Genomic DNA, 7,612 nt, shown 5'->3' on the forward strand with positions numbered 1-7,612 from the left:
CCCTTTATAGATGATGAAATGGAGGATCTGAGCCATTTTGGTGCCGCAGTGCATAGAGTGCCACATCTGGGGTCAGGAAGACCTGAGTTCAAATATGACCTCAGACACTTACTAGCTGTGTGACCCTGGGTAAGTCACTTAACCTCTGTCTGCCTCAGTTTTGTCATCTGTAAAATGGGGATAATAACACCTCCTTCCCAAGGGGGTTGTGAGATAATTATAAAATGCTTAGCACATGCCAGGCATATAGTAAGCACTACATAAATGTTAGCTATTATTATTATTCATTCCGACAGGTGGTTACTAGTAGAACCAGGACGTGAATTCAGGTTTTCCGACTGCACATTCAGTGGGTTCTCCACCACCCATTCAGCCTCACCCACGTAAGGTTCCTCAGGCACTCATTCTGCTACAAACCACTGAGTACAGAAAAAGAAAGGAAATTGTGCCAGCTCTTAATCATCTTTCCGGCCCACATGATGTAAGTAATCCCAGTCTGATCATTGTACAGTGTGGGCAATGGGAAGAAACCACTGAATTTGGAGTCAGAGGACCTGCCCTCCAATCCCAACTCTGCTCCTGGCTGTCACCTAGGTGACCTTGAGCTCTGACACTTACTAACAGTATGACCTTGGAAAAGTCACTTAAGTTTTCTGGGCTTTTGTGTCCTTGTCTGTAGAATGAGGGAGTTGGACCAAATGGCCTTCAGGTCCCTTCCAGCTCTATTTTTATAAGCCTATGATTCTACATGTATTTCCACTCTTTTAGCCTCAGTTTCCCCACCTGTAAAATGAGGGCTGGGACTCGATGGTCTCTAAAGCCCCTTTTGGCTCTCACATTCTATGAGATGAGATGATAAGAATTGGAATCTGGTTGGGAATGAGAGATTGCCCTGGGCCAGATTCAAGCCAGATTCCATCTCAGAGAAACCTGAGGCTGGCACGATGGCCCTGGGGTGCTCTCCTGGGCCATTTAGTTATTTATTACATCAGCCCTTTGTGACACAGAGCACAAGTGACTCATACCACAGTGGCATGGTGGAATGTTTATTTACCAAATGAGTGGGGCAGCCATGATAATTTTTCTAAGCTCTGGTCTGAGACTGAAACCTAATGGGCCCTTTGAATTTCACCATCTCTGGGAATAATAGGAGGATAAAAGCAGTGGAATATTGAAATATGAATAATGATTTTTAAAAATTTTGTTCAATATATGTGCGTGTTTTTCAGATGTTAAAAAAAAGAACACCCCTGCCCCATTTTGTGTGATTAAAACCCCAAACTGTGGAGGATATGAGTAGATTGGATTTTTAGAGGTTAGGGCACTCACATAGAAATGGAAGAAATGTTCAAGGCCAACAGAAGTGCCAAAACATAAATGTTAGAAGTAGGAGGGATCTTAGTCCATTATTTTATACTGAAAAAAAAAGTGAAGCCCAAGGATATGAAGGGATTTTCCCAAAGTCACACAGATAATTGAGCTGAACTTAACAATTACTTTCTTTCTTTCTTTTTTTTGGGGGGTAGCCTGCTGTGTGCCTTCATTTTGCTAGATACTGTGGGCCATAGAGAAAAGGGATAGAACAGGACATTATCTGGGCCTTGTGGTAGTTTATAATCTCATCATGGATATGATGCATGTATGTGTGTATATGTGCATGTGTAGATACATGTGTGTATGTATATGTAGGTGTATGTGTGTGTATATATGGGCATAAGTTAGATATGAAACCATTAACGAACAATGCAAGATAGCGTATGGATTGTTGTTGAGTCGTTTCAGTCGTGTCTGACTCTTCATGACCGCATTTGGGGTTTTCTTGGCAAAGATACTGGAGTGGTTTGCCATTTCCTTCTGCAGAGTGGATGGATAAGTAGGTGCCAAGTTGTGTGATGTCAGCTACAAGTACTGTGGGAGACCAGAGATATGGGAGATCAATGTGGGCTGGAGTCAAGGAATGCCTTTTGGAAGAGATGGGCCTCGAGCTGGACATGGAAGAAACTTCCAGTGTTTCTAAGGCCTTAACTATGCCTCTCTCTGAGTAGCATCTGCTGGATTCTCCTGGTGGTGTTTTGGAGCATCAGATTTTTGTTTTCAGAAAGCAGTGGGAGGATAAATATTAGAGTGAACTCTCTATTTTTGTTTATTTGTTGGACCTTTGATTCACTGGCAGAGAAGGCTCTGGGGGAAGGAACTTCCTTGACCAATCTACAACTTGTTATAGCCATAGAAAGTTGTCAGAGGAAACACAGATTAAATGGCGAACCTACCGAAGGTCACTCAGCCAGTTTAAGTCAGAAGAAGAATCCAGGACTTCCTCATTCAGATGCCAATTCTTTATCCTCTACACTACAATTCCTCTTATTTGTTTATTTAAAGGGAAAGAAAGCGCTGAGGGCTAACAGGCTGTGTACTTGGGAAAGGTGGAATACCTTTGATCAGTTTCAGTTTCCTCTGTAAAATGGAGGGTTTAATTAAAGGGATTTCTAAGGTTCTTTCCAGCCGTTATATAAGGATTATGGGACTTTGTGAATCAAGCTTCCAAGGCTGGGTCACACATGAATTTGCAAGGCCTGTTTGACTTCTGTATTTGTATTCTATTACAGTGCTTTTACTAAATGATTAATAAATATAGTCAAAAGAGCACTGGCCCTAAAGTTAAAGGATCTGGGTTCAAATCCCACCATTGATGCTCAACTATTTGTATGAACCTGGGCAGGTCACTTAACCGCCATCAGCCTCAGTTTCCACATCTGTAAAACGAGGGGGGCTAAGACAGATGGCCTCTGAGACTGCTTCCAGCTCTAGACCTTATGATCCTATGATTTATTGATTGGACTTCAGGGAAACAGAAAAACCAAATCTCAGGCCCAAACAAGACACTGACGAAAACCTCGGAGAAGAAAATTGATGGAGAGAGAAGAGGGAAAGCTTGCAGTTTTCCTCCAGGTTTCCCTACCCCTGATGAAGCCAGGAGGCCATGGGAGTGGAGAGAGCTTGCCCACCTCTCCCTGGCACCCTGGCAGCTTCTCTGGTCTGGGGGCTGGATGCCTCTGTCCCAGCCTCCCGCCCGATGGGTGTTTCTGGGGTGGATTAAACCAGTCTTGCTGGCTGCCGAGTTTTATTCACAGTATCTATGGGGCTCCACAAAGCCCCCGTTTTCCCATTTGTATCTGTTTCTAAACCCCTTTTTATCTGTTTGCCTCGGCTAAGCCCTAAAGCTTTTAAACTGGAATTAGAGCCGGGCCCTGTGCGGGAGGGGAGGGCAGCCTCCGACAAAGGTATTTGAAGAGTTACTGACAACTCCGGGGAAACGTGGGAGGGGGAAACCCAGCTCGGAGCCTCCACGCAGCTCCTTTCTCACGTTGGCCGCACTCCGCTGGCCTCCGCTCCACTTGGATTATTAGTTGATTTCATTTCGTTTTGTCATTATTACTGTCCCCTTTTACCACCATGGACAGTGGGACATTGTCATGGAAACAGGCTTCATGGAAAGTGGGTTGTCAGAAACAGGGGAGGGATGGGCTAGGGAGGAAGTAACAGGGGACAGCTCCCATCTCTCCTGTGCTCATTTGAAAACCATCACCATCCTCCTCCTGCCCAGTGTCAGCTCAACCCCACCCCCCTTAATCTCCTGTTTGGGACCCCAGGGTGATTGGTTGCCATGATTAAAAGGACACCAATGGAGTAGTATTGGGAAGAAGGCCAAGTTTCTTCCATTCAGCCCCCTTGTTCTGATGCCCCCTCCCACCTCCATTTCCCTTAAAAAAGAGTAACAAGCATTTATTTCTTTTTGCTCTATTACCTACTCACCCCCATTAAAACAAAACAAAACAAAATCTTTGTAATAAATATGCATAGGAAAGCAAAACAAATTCCCACATTGGCCATGTCTAGAAATGTGTATCTTATTCTGCATAGTGTATTTGTGGCCTCTGTCTCAGGAAATGGGTAGCATGCTTGGTCTTGGGTCCTTTGGAATCCTGGTTGGTCATTTCACTGATCAGAGTTCTTAAGTCTTTCCAAGTTGTTTGTCTCTATAATATTGCTGTCATATAAATTGTTCTACTGGTTTTGCTTATTGCACTTTGCCTCAGTTCCTACATTTTCCCAGGTTTCCCTGCCATCCTTTTAGTCATTTCTCATGGAACAATAGTATTCCATTGCATTTATGCACTATAATTTGTTCAGATGTTCCTCAATTAATGGGCATGCCTTTGGTTTCCAGTTCTTTGCTGCCACAAAGAGAGCTGCTCTGATTTTTGTTCATAGCTGTGAGTATTTTCCTTTTTCTTTGATTGCTTTGTACCTTCTATTTCCCAGGTATCCAGGGTTCTTGCACTGTGGTACCCCTCTCAGGCTTACTCTACCCTGTTATAGTCATAGGTCATCGTACATTTAGAGCTGTAAGGGAAATTGGAGACCATTTAGTTTAGCTCTCTCAATTTACAGATGAAAAAATGGAAGCCCACAGAAGTAGCTTACCCAAAGTCACATAGAGAGAAAATGGAAGAACCAGAATTCAAACCCAGATCCCGACTCCAAATCCACCACTTTCCTCTTATCACAAGGCCTTTATAGGTACAAAACACCACCATTGCATAATTTTGCTTTCAACAAAATGTTGTTGTTGCTTGTGACCCCATTTAAGACTTTCTTGGCAAACAAAACCACTGGAGTCCTTTGCCATTCCCTTTTACAGATGAGGAAACTGAGGCAAACAGGCTTAAATGAATTGTCATACAGCTAATAAGTGTCTGAGGCAGCTGGATTTGAATTCAGGAAGATAAGTCTTTCTGAATCCAGGCCCAGTGCTCTATGCAGTGCCACTTAGCTGCATAAAACCTGTATAAGAGAAAAAAAGAGAATCCTGGAGGGGAAGGACGGATGATAAGAGGAAGCCTTTTTATTTTTTCTTTCTCCCATCTTTTGTTCTGTTTTGCAGTAGGTCAGGGAAGCAATAAGAGGTAACACTGGAAAAAGAATAAGGTGGGCCTTTCCTTGGAACCTGAGGAAGAAAAAGGAGGTGGTGAGGAAGATCCTGCCAGCTGAGAAGCATCCCCAGGGATTTACACTGACTGGAAACCTTAAATCCCTGGCACTTTATCACTGACTGGAATCCCATCCTTTCTCCTCCATCCCTCCCTCCTTTCCCCCTTTCCTCCTTTCCTTCTTTCCTTTCTTCCTTCCTTCCTTCCTTCCTTCCCTCTTTCCATTCCTCAGCTCTTTACCTTCCACTGGCCTCTGTCCTGTCCCAAGGCATTGGGAGCTACCAAGAGTGGCTTGAAATCATGGGCCTCACTGCAGGCAGAAAAATGGTGTTCTGGCATTCCAAGGTTCATCCTGGACTTGGAGTCTGGAAGATCTGGGTACAAACCCTGCCTCTGACATTTACTAATTGTGTGACCATAGGCAAGTCACTTATATTCTCTGGACTTCAGTTTTGCCATCTGTCAAATGAGGTTGTTGGGTTTACTGATCTCAGCAAGGTCTCTTGGGGCCTATGAACCCTGAATACATTTGCCCACTACAAACACCACCATACCTGGTGGTTGGTTTTTATAGTACCATTGGTGCCATTTTTCAGGCACATTATGGATTGAAATAGTCTTTCATGGTCTAGACTTTTGCTTTAGACCTTTCAAAGCTTCCTTATTCTAGGGCCTATCCCCTGAGAATTTTGCTAGATGACTGAAGCTAACACCATGAATTAATTTCTATAAAACTCTCTAATCTGATAGGTTAACTCCTTGATCTGGCCTCAACCTAACCTTTTAACTTTATCTTCAACAGCAGCCCCTCAGTGTGAGGATTCTAGTCCATCCACACACTCCACTCTACTCCCCATTCCCTGAAAACCCCATGTGCACTCCTGCCTCATGGCTTTTGTTCATTCTTGGAATGCCCTTCCCCTTGCTCTGTGCCTATCTTAAGTCCCATCCGCCGTCGTGCGGAATCCAGCTTGTCTCACCTCTTCTTCGAAGCTTTCCCTGGCAGCTCTCGCTCCCAGTGTTTTATCTCGCCCTCCTGTGAGCTCCTGCAGTCATCTGCATCACCCGGTTGGCATTTAGCATATGCTGTCTTCTATTGTTAGCCGTCTCTTCCCATGTGGGTCTTGTCTTCCAACCAATCTGCAAGCAACTTGAGTGCAGAGACTGGATTCCTATTCATTGTTGTTTCTCCCTACATTATCTAGGACTGTGCCTCTCACATAGTAGGTGCTCATAAATATTTGCTGGTTGAGTGATTAGTTGCTAAGGTGTTACTGACTGATAATGTCTTAATCTGTTGCCCCTGTCAGGTGGCATTCAATTTTTTTTTTTTTACAGGAGCCTTCAAAACCTTAGCTCTAAGAAATGAGTCATATGGGGATTTCAATTTTGGTGGCAGCCCAGAGCTCCTGAAATCGCACCACACAGGAGGCTGCAACTAAGCGTAAGGCCAACCCTGGATACATACCAAGAATTGAGCCTCTGTGGGACATATGAGTCAGAGAGTCAGGTGAATGCTTAAGTTGTGGTTTTAACTTCCCATGAAAATCTTTCTCTGAAGAGTGCCAAGGTATTGACTTGTGTCCTCCCAGCACCCCTCAGAGGGATTGTTCTATGCATTTTAAAAATGGAGAAACTGAGTCACTGATCAAAGTCATAGGTACTCAACAAGGCAGGAACCCTCCACTCCTGACTCAGACTATCATTCTTCTCTTGTGATACCTTTTATGTTTCCTTTGTGTGGATCTCCCACTCCATCCTTGTCCCAATGTCCCTTCACTCTCCAGATTCTTAATTTGTCTCTTATCTAGGAGACCTACCTACTACATATGAGCCATACCAGCTCACTTAGATTCCCCAGCTTTCTCCCTCCCTTTTTAGATTACACCTAGATGTCCTGTCTTCCCTGTCTTAAAAAAAGACCTCCTAAAGTCACTCTTCTTAAAGTCCATTAAAACCAGTAGAACCCCATTCCACATGCATTGTTCTCTTGAGATCCTTGTTCATCAATTATTAGCTGTGTGACCCTGGACAAGTCACTTAATTCTGAGAGAGAAGGAGGCAGGGAGGGAGAGAGAGAGTTCCAAAGAGATGTGTTTTAGGTGGGCAATAGAGAAACAAGAGAGGTGGAAGGACATTGACAAGCTACAGGAAGATAACCATGATGGTGAGGCCACTGCACAGCATGCCTTTAGGAAGTAGCATAGTATAGTGAAAATAGCTCATTGTACATAGAGTCCAAGGACATGAGTTCAAATCCTGGTTTTGCCACTTATCACCTATGTGACCTTGTAGGTCATTTGACCTCCCTGAACCTCAGTTTCCTCAAGTGTAAAATAAGGAGATTAGACTAGATGACTATCCAACTCTAGCTTTATGATACTCTGGTTCACATGAGGATGAGTTGAAGGAACTGCAGAATGTTTTGCCTGGAAAAATGAAGACATTAGAGACTACGTGTTGTAAGCTGCTTCTGGATATTTAAAGGGCTTTCATGTGGAAAAGGGAGTAGAATGATTAGATGTGCCTCCAGAGGGCAGATCTTGCAACAGTGGGTAGAAGTTATAGGTGAACAGATTTGGGTCCAATGTAAAGAAAAGCCTAACATTGTGAGCTGTCCA

This window comes from Vombatus ursinus, unplaced genomic scaffold, assembly GCF_900497805.2.
Source record: "Vombatus ursinus unplaced genomic scaffold, bare-nosed wombat genome assembly UNPS02010548.1, whole genome shotgun sequence".
NCBI lineage: Eukaryota > Metazoa > Chordata > Mammalia > Diprotodontia > Vombatidae > Vombatus > Vombatus ursinus.